At 41.9% G+C, this 17548-nt stretch overlaps 1 long non-coding RNA gene across 1 annotated transcript; it reads left to right on the top strand.

The window, feature by feature from the left end:
- The first annotated feature begins 1734 nt into the window (after positions 1 to 1734).
- On the top strand, positions 1735 to 6320 carry LOC113010380 (uncharacterized). The gene is made up of 5 exons (XR_003270321.1): positions 1735 to 2088; positions 2624 to 5550; positions 5686 to 5873; positions 6019 to 6105; positions 6291 to 6320. It is a non-coding gene; the product is annotated as an uncharacterized LOC113010380 (long non-coding RNA).
- Positions 6321 to 17548: the final 11228 nt, after the last annotated feature.

The raw sequence follows: 17548 nt of genomic DNA, 5'->3' as shown, positions 1-17548 counted from the left end.
TCAGCATCTCCTCGCCGCTTTGCAGCTCCTCTGCTCCGCCTTCCGTCAGCCAACTCTACACAATGAGCCTCGGGTCGAAATGTGTCATCAAAAGTCTTAAAACTCTCGATCTTCGTAAAGATATGTGACGTCGCTCCCGTATCCACCAGTAGCTGGTTATTCAGCATCTCTTGGCCGCCGTCCGGGACCCTCTGGGGTTCGGAGCCCGTCCTGAACGCGTAGTCCTTCTCCACAACCCCTCTCGCTTCATCCCGTCTTAGCTTCCTTCTACAGGTCGCATCTTTGTGTGTACTACTCCGGCAAAAACTGCACCATACTCTGGATCGGCACGTTCTTGCAGTGTGTCCCTTTAGTCCACATTTAAAACACACAATCTCATTATTCTTTGATCTTCGGTCATCTGCTCGCCATGAAGTAGAATCCTGGTCTAATTGCACTTTTGTCCTCATTACGTTGTCATCAGTTACAGCCGCACGCATTCTCTCGGTTTCTTCATAACTTCTGAGTTTTACTTTAAACTCTGAAAATGTGATTTTTGCTTCGCTCTGTGTAACGTGCACAATCAGGGGTTTAAACGTCTCTGGTAGACCTTTCATTATCATTGCGATCAGAAGTCCATCAGTTAATGACTCACCCGCATTTTTTAACGCTGTGATAATTGCTTCTGCTCGGATAATATAGTCCGTCACACTTTCATTCTTTTCATTTGTGAGAGAAGTAAGTTCGGTGTACAGACTTATGATCCTTGGCTTGCCCACTCCTGCATAATGACCTCTCAAAATATTTAGGGCTTTCCGTCCGTCATCAACTGCATCTCTCATAACTAACGATAAACTTTTGTCATCCAGAAATTGTATCAACTCTGCATATGCTTCTGCATTTTTGTCATCATCTTCACCATCGGCTTCTTCATCACCCTCAGCCTTTAAGATGACATCTTTCAAACCTTGTAGTCTGAGATGACCAAGGAACTTCGTTTCCCATATCTCATATTTCCTTTCATCTCCATCAAACTGCAAACGGGAATATCGACTGCCCGACTCTGCCGTGCGTCTGCTCATGATGCACAAAAACGCTTACTCACTCAATCGTGCCAAACTTTTAACACCTGCCGGTAACCTGCGGCTTTCCAGGAAACGCTGCCCTTCCTTTGGCAGTTACAGGATCTCTTTACTGCTGCTCTGGGCCCATAACCTGTTAGCAGAGCTGCTCTGTGCAGCGTTATGGCACGATAATCTTAAGGGAGAATAAAAAGTCGACACACATATCTCATTCCTGACGGAGGACTCTACCACTACACTTCTCCAGTGCATTCACAGAGTCGTTGCATGGTAAGACCTGGATGGGAAGTGGGCGGAGCCTTTTACCGTCATTTTATTACGGCGCAAAATACAAACACCTGTGGACACACAATCCAACAACATTCACACTTTTCTTTCTTTGAACATAGAATTTCATTTACAGGATAATAAATAACTGGGTTTGGTTTAGAATTAATTTAAATACTCATATAACACTGTATTCTAAAATAAGTGCGCACATTTTAGTTGACACTGTTATGTATGATTTAATCTTTTTGTTTTCTGAGTTACCTCAGCTGCAGCTGCTCCAGTCTCTTGATTGATGAGCCAAGAGGTGGAAAAGGGGCGGAGCAAGTCTGTATGGAGAACTGCAAACTGGCTCATACCATAACTCTGGATCATGGGGGGAATTGGATTTTTTTTAGTTAGTTTTTTTGTGTATTTTACCCCTTTTATGTGTTTTTGTGGGATGATCAGCCACTATTAAGTTTCTCCTTTGTCTCACTTACCTGACAGAGGGAGCTCGACGCGCCGCCGCTTTGACAGCTGGCTCGGGCAGGAGTTGTTCGGTTAGAGGCTTGCTGTTTGGAATAACACTCGATCGCCGGTGGATTGGCATAATCTGGACTGTGACTGGGTCAGAATGGCAAGTAGTAGTGGAGGGCTTTCTGACGATGAGGAAATGGACATTGATTGAAATAAATTGGACATAGTAGAAACGTGGGGGTTAGGAAGGACAGGTTGAAATCTGCGCCAACACGGAAGCGAGCACTTGAAGAGGAAGATGGTAGGCATGAAGTAATGATGGAAGAATTTAAAGTGATATTGAAATTCAAACCTGGGAATGAAATAATGGGACTGAGTCCAATTGCTCTGACTGAGCTCTGAGCTGGCTAAGGTGCTCCGAGACGGGTGATTGTTTGTGAAATGTAAAAATGCAGAACAAAAGTCTAAAGCGCTTGTGGCGGAGGTGTGGTCCAGGTGTTCTGGGAATCCATCCTACTTGGCAAACCATCCTACCCGTTGTTTCTGCGCATGCGCACAACATGAAATTAACTGCCAAACCATCCTACCTTTGTTAATGTCACCTGCAAGCATACTTAAACTGCTAAAATTCAGTGGCGAACCATCCTACCTTTGTCAACATGAGCTAGAAACGTACTTTAACAGCTAAAATTGCCAAAGTAGGATGGTTTGTCGGAACACCGGGCACGGCTGCAGGGGAGGAGTGGTGCAGTGAGCTCAACGGGGCGGTGCTGGAGACGCAGGTGAGAACAGCTGATGGCATTCGGACTGATGATGGTTTCCTTCCCCTTTTTTAGTGAGATGGGAGAGGAGCGGAGAGGAAGCTGGGAATCAGCTGAGACCGGAGCTGTCAGACTGTGCACAGTCATAACAAATGAAAACTAAAAATAAACGTGGCATCTGGCGACAAAGAACTGTGCCTGTGTGTGAAGTGCATTTCACAGCGCTCAAGTTGAAAATGCTTTGTAAAAAAGGAGATTATGGACAGGAAGGTGGTTAGTGAGAGGAGAGGGTGTAGAGGAGTGATTTCAGGTATTCCCAGTGGGGAAAATCTGGAGGAGATGAGGAAAGTGATCAACGGAGGAGAAATCACTGGAATAAAAAGACTGCAAGCTGTTAGAAATGGAGAAAAATAGTCCGTCAGTACTGCTTGAGTTCCAAGGGAATAGCTGCCAGAGAAAGTCATGGTGGAGTACATGAGTTTTAGTGTCCGTGTTTATGTGCTTCCTCCACTCAGGTGCTACAAATGTCAGAGCTTTGGTCCCATAGTGTGTAAAGGAAGAGTGAGGTGTGGAAGATGCGGGGGAGAACATATGTATGGTGACTGTGGCAGGAGTCAGGTTAAGTGTTGCAACTGTGGGTGGCCACATGCAGCAGCGCATGACAGGTGCACAGTAAGGAAGCAGGCAGCAGAGATTCAACAAGTTGGAACAGAGGAGAGGATATCTTATGCAGAAGCTTTGAGGAGAGTAAATAACAAGGGCAGAAAACCTGATGAGGAACAAGGAATAGGTGATGGGAGAGGGATGGAGGAGAAGGGCAGGAATCAGCCTGAAGTCCAAATGGATAAACGTGTCTTGTTCTTGGCGCAAGTCAAAACAGAAAAGATCAAGATAGTAGTAAAAGCAGCAGCAAAGTTTTTCAAAGTGAAGATTTGTCTTGGGGAAAAATACATTGAGATCTTAGTCATGGAGAATGTACATCAGACCCACAAGCTATAACTTAATGCTAATTCTTCAATGGAAAGCTAGGAGCGTATTGCAAATTGGCCAGGAACTGAAGGGAGCTATTTGTGCATTAAATTTGAAGCCGGGTATTATATGTGTACAAGAAACAGATTTAAACCAAGTCTAGACTTTGTTATTCAAGGATACTCGAGCATTCAGGTGGGTAAAAGTGGAGGATGTGCAACGTTTGTTAAGAATGAAATTAAGTATAGTCGGCTACAGCAGAGTTAGAGGTGATAGTTGTAGAAGTATGGTCTCAGAAAGGAAATATCAAAATAATTAATTTTTAGAGTCCGTTTAAAAAGTTGGAGAGGAAAGAAATGCAAATGCTTCTTAGGGATTGGAGAGGGAAACTACACCAAGCACTTTATAAGGGCAGTGTAATGACACCAGTGGGAAGGTGGTAGAGGATGTAGTTGAGGAGAAGGATTTAGTGGTTCTAAATGATGGCTCTGGCACAAGGGTGGATTTGGTAAGAGGTACAGAGTCGTGTCCTGATGTCACAATGGTTTCACAATGTTTGTCAGGTAGGAGCACATGGAAAGTGTTAAAAGAGAGTACGATTGGTAGTGATCATTATCCGATAGTTATTGATATTTGTGTAGACGCTGATGCAACAGAAAAAGAGGAAATGGAGGTTTGACGAAGCAAACTGGTGTTTGTGTAAAACATTAAGCATCAGTTAAATTCTACAGTTAGTCAGATTATGACTTATGCAGCAACAGCATCCATCCCAAAGAAAGGTGGCAGTAAAAGGATAAAGGTAGTGCCATGGTGGACGCAAGAACGTACAGCCATAATCAAAGCCAAGAACAAAGCATTTAAAATGCTGAAAAGAGCACTGTGTGTTTAAAAATCTCATATGCTACAAAAGGAAACGGGCAGAAGTAAGAACGGTAGTTAAATCAGCTGAGAGGGAATATTGGAGGAAGTACTGTAATACTTTGGGGAGATCGACCCCTTTGGAGAGTCTGGACAACTATAAAGAAAATGTCTGGGAAGAGGAACGAGTATGGTTATCCAGTAATGAAAGATAATGACAGATTATTAGTAGATAATAGGAGTAAAGCTGAATTATTGGAAAGAGCATTTGCAAAAGTTCACAGCACAGAAAATTACTGCAGAAATCAGCGGAAGAGAAGAAACACGAAGGTCTGATAAATATCATGTTTTCAGTAGCAGAGTTAAATAATTCATTAATGGAAGTAAGAAATACGACTCCAGGTAGAGATCAGATAGTTATTGTATGATTAAAAACTTAAGCAACCCTCGTAAGACTATATTAGTAAAATGTTCAAAGTATGGGAAGAAGGTAGAAACGATCATTGTTCCCGTATGTAAGCCAGGAAAGGATCCAGCCTTGGCGGAAAGTTATAGACCGATAGCTTTGACATCACATTTGGGGAAAGTAATGGAAAAAATGGTGAATGAAAGATTAATTGACTTTTTGGAAACTAATAGTAAGATCAAGTATTACCAAAGTTTAGAAAAGGAAGAAGCACGATAGATCCAGCTGTGCGTCTAGAGCATGAAATAAGGCGTGCCCAAGTGAACAGTGAGAGTGTAGCAGCCGTGATTGTAGATGTCGAGAAGGCGTACGATGTGATGTGGAAAGAAGGACTCCTGATCAGGTTGCATCAGATCGGTATTAAAGGGAGGACGTATAAATGGATTTGTAGGTGGAGAAACCGCGCCAACCCACACTCCAGTCCAGAAGGTGGCAGTAATGCACCTAAAGTTGTTTTGCCAACCGCCATTAAAATGTAGAAGAAGACGGTGATGCGGGCAGGTCTGTTTGAGTCATAATGTTTGTTTTACACATTGAGTAGAGTTCTGTTACTTTGACCTGTTTTATGGGCCTAAGATTTTGATGATCTTTTGTATAAATTTAACCAACTTTGATTTTGGGTTAAATGAAAAAACAAACAAACAAACAAAAAACCTTTTTTGGACTTTAACCTGTGCCTGAGTTTCCTTCACTGTTCGGTCCATCACAGGTCAGTAATGGATTTCTTTAAAGTCCAGTGTTGATGCTGGCTGGTTTACACGTGTACTTCTGCTGTTTAATACATGAGTGAGATTATTCTACATTCTGCTAAATATTTCAAATATTCAAAGCTCTTTATTTACAGGCTCCACAGAAACCAGGGCCAAGCCTATCCAGAAGAAGCAGCCTTTGGAGGAGGAGCTACAGCAGTGAACATGAACGGCTTCATTTAGGAGCTGAAGAGCTGCTGTGTTCTCTCTATTGTTCATTCAGTCCAAGAGGAAATCATGTTGCTGCTTTTCATTTGGATGATGATAGTCTCCTTTCAGACTGGTGAGTCATCAAAAGATGGAGTGAGATGTAAAAGGAGATGATGGACATGAAAATATCTGGATGTTGTTTGAATTGATTCACTTTTTATAAACTAAGTTTAAAGATGCAGAAACATGATGGTGAAATATGTCTTTGTTGTTTTCAGGATCCTCTGAGGATTTACTGACACCATCTAAAAATGTAGTGACGAGTTTGGAAGGAGGCACTGTGACTCTCTCCTGCAACTATTCAGGTTATGTTCAGAACCTTTTCTGGTACCATCAGAAGTCTGGTTCACATCCACAGCTTGTTATGGCAGAACATTCAGAGCAAACAGAAAAGCTGAAGTTTATACATGACAAAGAAAAACAGCAGTTTCATCTGGAGATCTCCTCTGCTGCAGTGTCTGACTCTGCTGTGTACTACTGTGCTCTGCAGCCCACAGTGACAGGAAACAGCAAAACTCTGTACAAAAACCTTTGGAGCAAAGACAACAGAATACTCCACAACATCCACTAGAGGGAGCCACACACTGTTAAACCTCTGATTCTTGTGTCATTGGACTGATGACAAAGACAACAGAGAAATGAAGCAGTAAAGATCAGAGACAGAGACAGAGCTGCTGTGGAAGCACAAAACTATTTGATTGGCTGAGCTATTAAACTGGCCCCGCCCACTGAAGTTGAGCTCATCCAATGACATTATTTGTTGGTCATTGTGCTGCAGTGGAAGAACATTGTTCATGTGCTGTCTGTCTGGCTTTAATAACTCCAAAGACATGTTGCTGCACCTCTTTTTGCTTCTATCTCACATTATAGGTGAGTTTAAGAACAGGGATTAAAGTTTAGTTGAAGCTGCTGCATTAAGCAGATATACAGACTGCATTTCACTACTTTTCTTCTTTCTTTTTCCAGGACTAACAGCTGGAGACTCAATCACTCCTCAACAACCTGAAGTCACTGAAACAGAAGGAGAATCTGTCAAACTCACATGTAGCTATGAGACAACATCAGAGTATGTACGCCTTCACTGGTACAGACATGATTCTGACCTTCAGGCTCCTCAGTTTATATTGTGGAAAGAAGCAAGATCATGGAGTGATGAATATATTCCTGATAATCGATATGAATCAAAAACATCACCTACAACAACTAATCTGACCATAGCAGCCCTAACCCTGGCAGACACAGCTCTCTACTACTGTGCTCTAGAAACACAGTGATACAAAGTGTAGAAGAGGCTGTACAAAAACCTGAACACAGATATCTGACTACTCTTCAAAGAGGAGGGAAGTGGTATTCAAAGCACAGCTTCATATCAGATGGATTCTGCTAATTCCTGTTTTATCAGAGTCACTGTGGTTACAGCTGCTAATGAAACACTGTGGGAGGATTCACATGAGCAGCAAATCCACATCAACCACAAACCAACTGCAGGAACGTTCAGACACAATAAAAACTGTCAAACATCAAAAGCTGCTCATTTACACTATTTTATATTTAGTGGATGAGGACATGCAGAAATGCAGCAGAAGCTAAATAAACAGAGTAACAGAGGTTTATCTCTTTAAGGTAAAATCTCTCACATGAAGCTAAAAGTCTTCAGCTCAGTTTTTATTCTTTTGCAGAATTTATGTTGTATAAAATAAAAACAGTGAAAACTCTTTGTTCTCATATTTAAATAAAATTCAAATTTCAAGCTAACAGCTGTTTGAGAATCACCTTACTGATGTAGAAATATTTTATTATGTCAAACTGTTATCTTTTGCATTTTTTAGAGATTCAACCAACAAAATGTGAATATTTGTCTTTTTTGTAACACAGTCGAATAAATAAGATTCCGAATATACAACATAAAACTGGTTATTTGCTAGTTTTCTTTTCTGTGTAGAAAACACTGGTTCATGTGGGCGACCGTGGCTCAAGGGGTTGGGAATCGCATCTGTAACCGGAAGGTCGCCGGTTCGATCCCTGGGCTCTCTGTCCTGGTCGTTGTGTCCTTGGGCAAGACACTTTACCCTACTTGCCTACTGGTGATGGCCAGAGGGGCCGATGGCGCGATATGGCAGCCTCGCTTCTGTCAGTCTGCCCCAGGGCAGCTGTGGCTACAACCGTAGCTGCCTCCACCAGTGTGTGAATGTGAGAGTGAATGAATAGTGGTATTGTAAAGCGCTTTGGGTGCCTTGAAAAGCGCTATATAAATCCAATCCATTATTATGTGTTGAGTTAGGAGCATTTTATGCTTGAAGGATTCATTACTCAGTGTTTAGTCTTAACAACAGAGCAAAGACAACAGAATACTCCACAACATCCACTAGAGGGAGCCAAACACTGTTAAGCCTCTGGTTTGTTAGCACACAGGAGGGTCTCAGTCTTGTTTAAGAGGTTTAAAGTTCAAGCTCTGGATCCAATGAGGTCTGTCTGACAAATCCTTCTTATGCTGCAAAGAGAAACTACCAGTTTCAGTCATGAGAACTGTGACCTTGTCAAAAGTGAAAGTGAAAGACACTGTAGAACATTCAGGACCTTTATTATGTGTATCTATTTATTTAAGCCTGTCTGTATACTTTAGAATCTATGTGAATTAGAGAAAATCCAAAATAAAGTCAAACTTGTGAAGCCAATTATTGTTTTTTAAAGATGTTAAAGGTGAATGTTGAACAGTCATTCCACCCTGGAACACTTCAAACAAATCATTAAAACCCAGAATTACCATGACTTTCATGCTCATGATGAGATTATATAAACTTCTGACCAATGCTCCCTCTAATGTTTCACGTGTCTGAGCGAACACACAAACTCCCTGAGCGTCCCTTGCACCACTGTGAGCAACAGCAGACGTGTGTGGTCACGCCAGCATCGAATCCATCCAAGTTACATGTTTATTAAAATAATCAGATTACAGCATTTATGTTAGACTACTTTTAATTAACTGCTTTATCACACTTACAATGAAAATTTAAAAAAAATCTTGTTCATGACCTGTGTAGCATGTTAACACTATTGGAAGGAAAAATAACTTGAACTCCAATTTTTAAAACACAACTTTCTTTTATATATATATAAAGCTCTGACTTGTATTATGAGCAGTGTTGGTCAAGTTACTTGAAAAAAGTAATCAGTAACTAATTACTGATTACTTCCTCAAAAAAGTAATCCCGTTACTTTACTGATTACTTATTTTCAAAAGTAATTAATTACTTAGTTACTTTTTAAAAACACGATTTACAACCTGAAGAGGTGATAAAGCGATAGATCTTTCAGCCCAATTCTACTTTTTCTACATAATCCATCATACAAAATGTAATCAAATGGAAAAGTCTCTTTTTTTAAAACTTGTTTTATTAGTTTTAATCTTTTAACTTTATGAATTCAAGCAAAGATTTAATTATATGCAACATTCTCTTAGTTGAATAAATTAGTTTAACATTTAAACCTATTTTCTGCACATTCCAGCTCATAAAATAAAATATTTGTTGTGTTTACACTCAGTCTTTCAAATAGATGCAAGTAAAACACAGCAGAAAATAAATAAAGTCAAAGACTCAGCGGTCCTGTTGCTCTATTTTCACCTGTAAAGCAGGAGTGGGGTAGGCGGAGGTTTACCCTGGTGCAGGTGTGTCAGTGGAAGAATCCGCGAGTTTCTCTGTGAGTTTCCCATTACGTCGTAGCTACTCGGTGCTTGCTCGGAAGTTTAGGGGGTTTCTTCCCACGCACAGCGGACACTAATGTTTTTGTCACTTTTTATGGAATCAAACTCAAAGTAAGGTCAGTACTTCCACGCTTTAAACGCTGCACGCTCATACTCTCTCCCACAATCGATATGTGATCCATTGTTGATCTGCACACAGCTGTTGTCACTAACGGCGCACTCGCTTACGTCACTGTCATGAGACATTCTTGCAAAAAATCACGGTTTTACTTACTTACTTTACTCGTTACTTGAAAAAAGTAATCAGATTACAGTAACGCGTTACAAGTAACGCGTTACTGCCCATCTCTGATTATGAGTCTGTGGTCTGGGAGAGAGTCTGTGACTCTGTCTGCAAAATACAGTAAATAATGACCAATGTTGGGCAATTAATTATATAGTTACTTCTTCAAAAAGTAACTGAGTTTTGCAAGTTTTTTGCAGCTGTTCACCTAAAAATGCAGCCAAGACGTTTTTTTAAACAAACATTTCAAACTATTTACAGAACAATCAGCTGTTCTGCATCAAATTTGATGCCACACAAATTATTTGTGCCACTCCAAAAAATAATTCCTGTCCACTATGAGATGAAGGAGAACAACAGCCTGATACCTGCAGGCCTGACAGCAGCAGATGTGTCACTGCTGTAACACCTGTAACACTCAGCAGGCGCCTCATTGTTCTGACACACAACAAAACTACTGACTACACTACACACTAACTACACACTAACTACACACTAACTACACACTAACTACACAAGATTTGTGCTAAACGACGCAAATCTCTCACATCTCAAACACGCCGTCACTCCTAAAACTTCCTCCCTTCCTAAGCAACTAAATGTCATGTTGCCATATCATTTTTTGATTGGTCGACATGGTACATTTTTCCACCAATAGGAAAGAATGGGGGGGGGGGGGGGGTTGGTGTTGTTTTTGCTCACAGGCTTTCGAGCGTTTTCCTTATAAAACGCCGTTTTTACCGTTTCTTCCCGCAGTAAATATAAACAACGACAGTATTCAGGAAGAAAAACAAACATTGCAGATATTTTATCATAACTCTGGTTTTACGTGGCCGATCAACACAGTTTAAAAACTGGTATAAAGTCCACACTTTTCCCATCAGTTGTTCCGTCTGTCCTGCTCACATCTCCAATGGTTGTACACGCTCTCATTAACGTGGCTTCACTCCACATCAGCTGCTTTGCTAAAACACCGGTGTCGGCACATAAAGACGCTGTCATAGCCTGTCAACAATGCTGATTAGCTGCGTATATACGAATGTGAATCGCATTATTGGCTGGACTGTGGGATAAGGTGGCATCGTTCCAATCCCATACAGGAGCAGCCAGTCACTGACTCACACTGCAGAACAGAATTGTTAAAGTTTTAATTCCAACTCAGGTTAGAATTTTTTTGTGCGCAGAGACGTGCCAGCAGTGTGCACGCGCGCATCTTAGAGGGAACATTGCTTCTGACCACCACACCTCCTACTCTGCTGTGTTTCAAGCTGATTGAAGAGGAGGAAGTTTAAAGGAAGGAGGTGTAACAGAGAAGTGAAGCTACAAACCAAAGAGGAGGCACAGAGGTTCAGGGAGGAGCTGAGCTGTTACTGAAGAACAGACGAGAGAGAGAAACCTCCACATTCAACAGAGTTCAACACTCAGAAGATTCACTTTATTCAACATGTTGATGTTGGACTGTTATGAAACGTCTCTGTTAATGATCATGATTCTAACAGGTGCATGACAATCTGTCAACAACTGCTTCATCCCAATGTTTACATGTTATTTATGCTTTCTTTGTATACAACACAGCATTTAACAGATTTCTGTTTCTTTAGGTGTCAGCTGTCAACAACTCACTGCAAACAAAACTGAAGAGTCCAGTTTGGAAGGCAGCACAGCTACTCTGTCCTATAGATACTCCAGACAAGCAGCTGGAGATGATTATTTCTTCTGGTATCGACAATATCCTGGAAAACCACCAGAGTTCCTGATCTCTCACTCGGGAACAGGAGTGAAAATATCAGATCCAGTCCCTGGAATCACTTTTAATGTGAGTGAAGATAAAACACTGATGACTCTTCAGATCTCCTCTGCTGCAGTGTCTGACTCTGATGTGTACTACTGTGCTGTGAGGCCCACAGTGACAGGAAACAGCAAAACTCTGTACAAAAACCTTTGGAGCAAAGACAACAGAATACTCCACAACATCCACTAGAGGGAGACACACAATGTTAAACCTCTGATTCTTGTGTCATTGGACTGATGACAACGACGAAAACAGTTACAAAAAAAATTTCTTTAATAAAAAGAATAAGTACAAATACAGTCTATTTACTTTTTGTTGGTTTCCTGAAAAATTTGTTCAGTCTAAGTTCACCTGAGCCTGTGCTCTGAAGTGTACAGCACAGAGAGAGTTTCCTTGAATGTGCTTGATAAGTAAACAACATGTACTCTTTTTATGATTATGGTTTGCTGACTGTAACAGGCGTAAGGTGGGCTCACCTGTAGCCCCCGTGACTAAGCATGTAATCTCAATATTGCAGTGTGCAGTGTTGGGGATTAACAGAGTACATGTACCGCCGTTACGTATATAAAATACAAAATATGAGTAACTGTATTCTGAATACCACCTCTTTAAACAGTAACTGTATTCCGTTACAGTTACTGTTTAAAGAGGTGGTATTCAGAATACAGTTACTTTGCTGAAATAAAGGGATTACACGGGGGTCTTTTCCTGTTTCATATGTTAGGCTCTGCCCTCTCTATTTTTGGTAATTCCATGCCGGTGGAAACCCAAACAAAACACGCATTAAGAGGCTCAAATGCCTGTGTCTCAATCTCATGTCTCATAATGACGTGAAGAAATATTTTTTTAAATTATTTAATATGGAGGCAATAGCAGAGTGTTACAGGCATCACCTTAAAGCATGCAGCCTGATGGGCAGTGTAGTCCGTGCTGCAGGGAGAATGGACTGCTGTACCTGTGATGTGTCTGTGAGCGAGGGAGGGAGAAAAAGGAAAAGTAGGAGCTGTCACGGAGCAAAAACGGGAGCTGGAAGCATGTAACTATAATAATAACCACTGCAGCCAAGAAGAGAGCCTGACGAGCCCAGCTGTAAGTAAGCTGTTAAGACTCGACTGTACACCGTGTTCCTGTTTTCCTCTGAAACAATAAGCTCCGTTGCAGCAGCCTTTCAACGCCTCTCTCTGTCTCTCGCTAGCAAAGTTGACCCAGACAACAAAGTAAAGCTAGTTTTCAGCTACGAGCCGACACGAACCCGACGTATCAGCCAGAGGTCCCTTTACTACGGTTCAGACCTGTTTTATATACGCGAGGAATAGTTTCTATACGAGATCGCTGCAAAAAGAGCAGCCTTACCTAATGTCCACCTACTGTTACTCATTTATATTAAGATTTAAACATCTAGCTGGTGTTGGTGTGGAGAGTAACCTTCAGTAATAGTCATAAATCTCACAGCAATAGCACATTCATGTAGATGTAAAAAGCACGATAATATATTAAGTAAACACACGTTTCCACACTTCTCTATGGTTTAAACACTATAAAGTTCAAACCTTCGTAGAAAAATAAGACCAGTGTTATAGAATGAAACCAAAGGCATCCGCGGTTGCCTTTGATGGTGCAAAACATTTCATCAACATTTGTGTTTGTTGGAGAAAACTTACAAACACACAGTACAGCTCTTTAGAGGCACACTGCTAGTGATCGAAGATTTGACAAGCTGGACGCATTCTGTACTGTACAGGAGACACGGCACGAGATTGATTGACAATGGTCTACAGCCAATCAGAATGCAGATGTCAGGGTTGACCCAGTGATTTCAGTTTGTTCATGTTCAGTTTAGTTCGCCACATTAATGTTCTCACTTCCTGTTTTTCCCGTGTCAGCTTGTCTCTTGTGTCATTAGTCAGATTATGTTCAGGCTCACCTGTTTCCAATCATTGTCATCATTCAACCTGTGTATTTAAGTTCCTCGGTTTCACCAGTTCTTTGTTGTGTCATTGATGTGATGTTGTCGTTACTGTCGTTCCCGTCTGTGTTCAGTTATTCAGCCAGCCACTCAGTCTTCCAGTCAGCTAGTCAGTCTTGCCGTTCCTGCTTTGTCCATTCACTCGCTCCAATAAATCCTCTTCATTCTGCACAGTGAGTCCTGCGTTTGGGTCATCTCTTCCACGCCTCCACACACAACCCCTGACAGCAGAACACAATGCGCTGTAAAAAATACAAATAAAAAACAAACAAACAAACAAAAAGCATAAAAATTTGCACGAAAAAAATCTGTGAAACAACAAGACCATGAAAGGCGAATGACGTTATAGCTAGGAACCACTGTTCTGGGATCTCCCAATGCACATTGGAAATAAAGCCTTTGATGAAAATACTCCAGCCTCACCTGACCCTTCTTCTCCAGTTGGGATATCAAAAGGATCGATGAGGTCAAGAAGAAGTGAACCTCAACACCATCTTCTTCTGGGAAGTGACATGGCGGTCCTGCCGTCTCCCCTGCAGATACTTTCCTTCGCTCTGTCCACGTCTGACTTTGTCTAGCACCTGCTCCTTTCCTGGAAAAAAGATAGAGAATAAAAAAACATGCAATAGGTGTGTTTTTCTTTCTCTATCCTTAACCTAACCATGCTGCATTAAAATGATCTATCTATCTTTTCAGCCTGTTGATTCTACTTATTATCTGAGTCGAGGACATTCTGTTTGGACTCCCTTGGCCCAGAAAAAATATCAGCCTGACTCTACACACGATGTGTAAGCATGTTTGCAAAATCCCTTCTGCAGGTCTTTATATCATCCATCCATCCATTCGTTTCTGCTTCTCCTTTTCAGGGTCGCGGGGGGCGCTGGAGCCTATCCCAGCTGTCATAGGGCGAGAGGCGGGGTACACCCTGGACAGGGCGCCAGTCTGTCGCAGGGCTAACACATAGAGACAGACAACCACACTCACATTCACACCTATGGACAATTTGGATTAATCAATTAACCTATCCCAAGAAATGTCTTTGGACTGTGGGAGGAAGCTGGAGAAGCCGGAGGGAACCCACGCAAACACAGGAAGAACATGCAAACTCCACACAGAAAGACTCCGGCCTGATGGTGGACTTGAACTCAGGACCTTCTTGCTGTGCGTTATGGATATCAGCAATGCTGGGATTTCAGACCACTTCCCGGTTATGTTTAATGTTGAAATATGTAATGTGCAGTTGAACTGTGAGGGCTCTCTGTACCAGCTACGCATGATTAATCCTGAAGCAATCGCCCATTTCTCCACGGCCTTGACTAACTTTGCCTTTTATGATGCTAATTGTAAGACAAGTGCACCAGTAAATGAACACGCTCACTCCTGTATCTCTACATCTACCTCTATCTTGGACACTTTGGCTCCGATAAACACTAAACGCTTTAAACCCCCCAGGCAACTCTGGCCGAATGAATCTACGCACACTCTGAGACGTGAATGTTGAAAGGAGATGGAACAAAGACAAACTCCAGATTTCCTTGGAGATTCTGCACAACTGCCGTTTGAAATATCAGAAGGCTGTTAAAATCGCAAAACCTTCTTTCCTGTTGGAAATCATTGCGACTAATAGCCACAAGCCCCAAATCCTGTTTAGGATTCTTAATTCAGTGATGAACCCATCCTCTGCCACTCTAACAGAGACCTTTCAGGCTCTCTGTGAAAAATTCCTAAATTATTTTATAGATAAAATCTCAGCACTAAGGGCCTCAAATCCATCAGCAGCAAACCAAATTCCAATTTCTGAATGCTCAACGGTCTTTCAACAGTTTGAGCCTGTGACTTTTGTGACTCTCCCGACTCTCAAAGAAATAATAAACCAATTGAAAAGTTCGAACTCCTGGCACAACATTCTCCCTTCCCATATAATTAAGGATGCTCTGAATGTCATTGGACCCTGTATCTTACTCCTAATGAACTCGTCACTGTTATCTGTTGGGGTGCCTGGGTCGTTGACCCAGAGTTTAGAGGTTTCAATATTATTGTACTTTGGTTTTTGCCTTTATTTATCATTTCTAGTCTTTCGGTTTCTTTGTCAGAGTTGTGCCTTCTGGTTTCTGTTCTGTTCCATAGTTGCTTATTCCTGTGTCAGGTCTGCGTCTCCGTGTTATGTTTCCTGTTTTACTTTGAAGGTCCAGGTCTTATGTTAAGGCAGACACTGCGATTTTTTCAGTCGCGTTATTCAGCTTCTGCTCAAACTGCACGATTGACTCGCAGGGGTTAGAAGTTCATAGGTCACGATGCAGGTCTCACACTATACGGCCCGATGCTCTGATGCGACCTGAGTGCTCACACTGTGCGTCCATAACATGAAGGTTATAACAGAAAATCTGTCGCTCGCTCTCCCTCTCTGTCTTTCACTCACACAGACACACCACCACCATCAACTTTGTTAAATTGCTAATGAAAAACATGATCAGGCAGCTGTGATTGAGCAGCAGTGTAGATCCAACTATTTTCACGGTTGTTGTGGTCGTGATCATTTTGTGAGGCCACATCGAAAAGGCTCGGATGAGCTTTCCAAAGTTCTACAAGTTGTGCCTCCGTCGCTTGTGTCCAGATCACACGCTGCACAGCCGTGCTGCGCCGTGTTTTTCTCCGACGTTTACGTGTTTGTGCGTGCGCAGTGTGAGCGGCTACGGTGACACCCTCACGACCAAGCGATTGATGATCGGGAGCTGGTCGTGAGGTGTCAATCGCTTCTCGTTACCCCACGTATACTACACGAAGCACGACGCACGATGAAGGCCAAAATCGGGCCGATCACCAAAACGGTCGCACGACTCAAAAATCGGCTCAAAATGGGCCAAAAGTCGCACAGTGTAAGCCCAGCTTTATCTACCCTCATTCATGCTGTGTGTTCTGCCTGCCTGCCTACGTTTATTCTTTGTATTTTTGAAAGTTGGTTACTTTGAGTTCAGCATTAAAGCTGTTTTTTGAGTTCACGTCTGTCTCGGGAGTCTGCACTTTGGGTCCTTTTCCTGCTTGCACACAGCCGTTTCATAACATTATCAGGCTGCGTTCCGACTGTCTTCAAACATGCAATCATGCAACTGTTCTCAAGAAAAGTAACCTTGATCCTAATGTTCTTTACAACTATAGCCCGATCTCTAAACTTCCTTTCATGGCAAAAATCTTGGAAGAAATAGTCCTTCATCAATTACTGACCTTCTTAGCGACTCATGGAATCAGTGAAGAATTCCACTCTGGGTCTAAATGGTGTCACCGTACTGAGACAGCACTACTAAATGTTTTAATGACCTCCTTTTAACTGCTGATTCAGGGCGCTCAGTGGTCTTAGAATTTATTAGATTTAACCTTGGCTTTCGATACGGTTGATCACAATATTCTCCTGGCAAGGCTAGAACATGTAAAAGTCCTTTGATAGTTTAAATCATATTTGTCTGAGAGGTTGCTCTCCATCACCATGGGGAAATACTCCTCCTATTTTGACACTTTCCATTGTGGTGTGCCCCAGGGTTTGGTGCTAAGTCTATGTTATTTTCTTTGTACATGCTGCCCTTGGGACTCATTTTCAAAAAGCATAATCTCTCGTTTCATTGTTATGCTGACGACATCCAAATCTACTTCCCCCTGAATCAGGATGTCCAGTCCTCATTAGTGCCTTTGTTCGACTGTCTGCGGGACGTTAAAGTCTGGCTATTACAAAACTCTCTAACTCTAAATGAAAATAAAACAGAAATTGTTGTTTTTGATAATCACTTTCCCCGGACCAGCTATTTGATACACTGGGTTCCTGTGCCAGCCATCTCTCTTATACCGTAGGAAATCTTGGAGTGGTCCTGGATAGCTCCCTCAAATTAGACAAGCAAATGTTTTCAGTTGAGAAAACGAGTTTTACCCGCTATGGCAAATCTCCAAGGCAACGCCCTATACTCCACATAAAGACCTTGAAAAGCTTATCAATGCCTTTATTTCTTCTAGACTGG

Source organism: Astatotilapia calliptera, chromosome 18 (genome assembly GCF_900246225.1).
Source record: "Astatotilapia calliptera chromosome 18, fAstCal1.2, whole genome shotgun sequence".
Lineage (NCBI taxonomy): Eukaryota > Metazoa > Chordata > Actinopteri > Cichliformes > Cichlidae > Astatotilapia > Astatotilapia calliptera.
The sequence above is the reverse complement of the archived record's forward strand: the minus strand, read 5'-3'. Positions and strand labels throughout refer to the sequence as shown.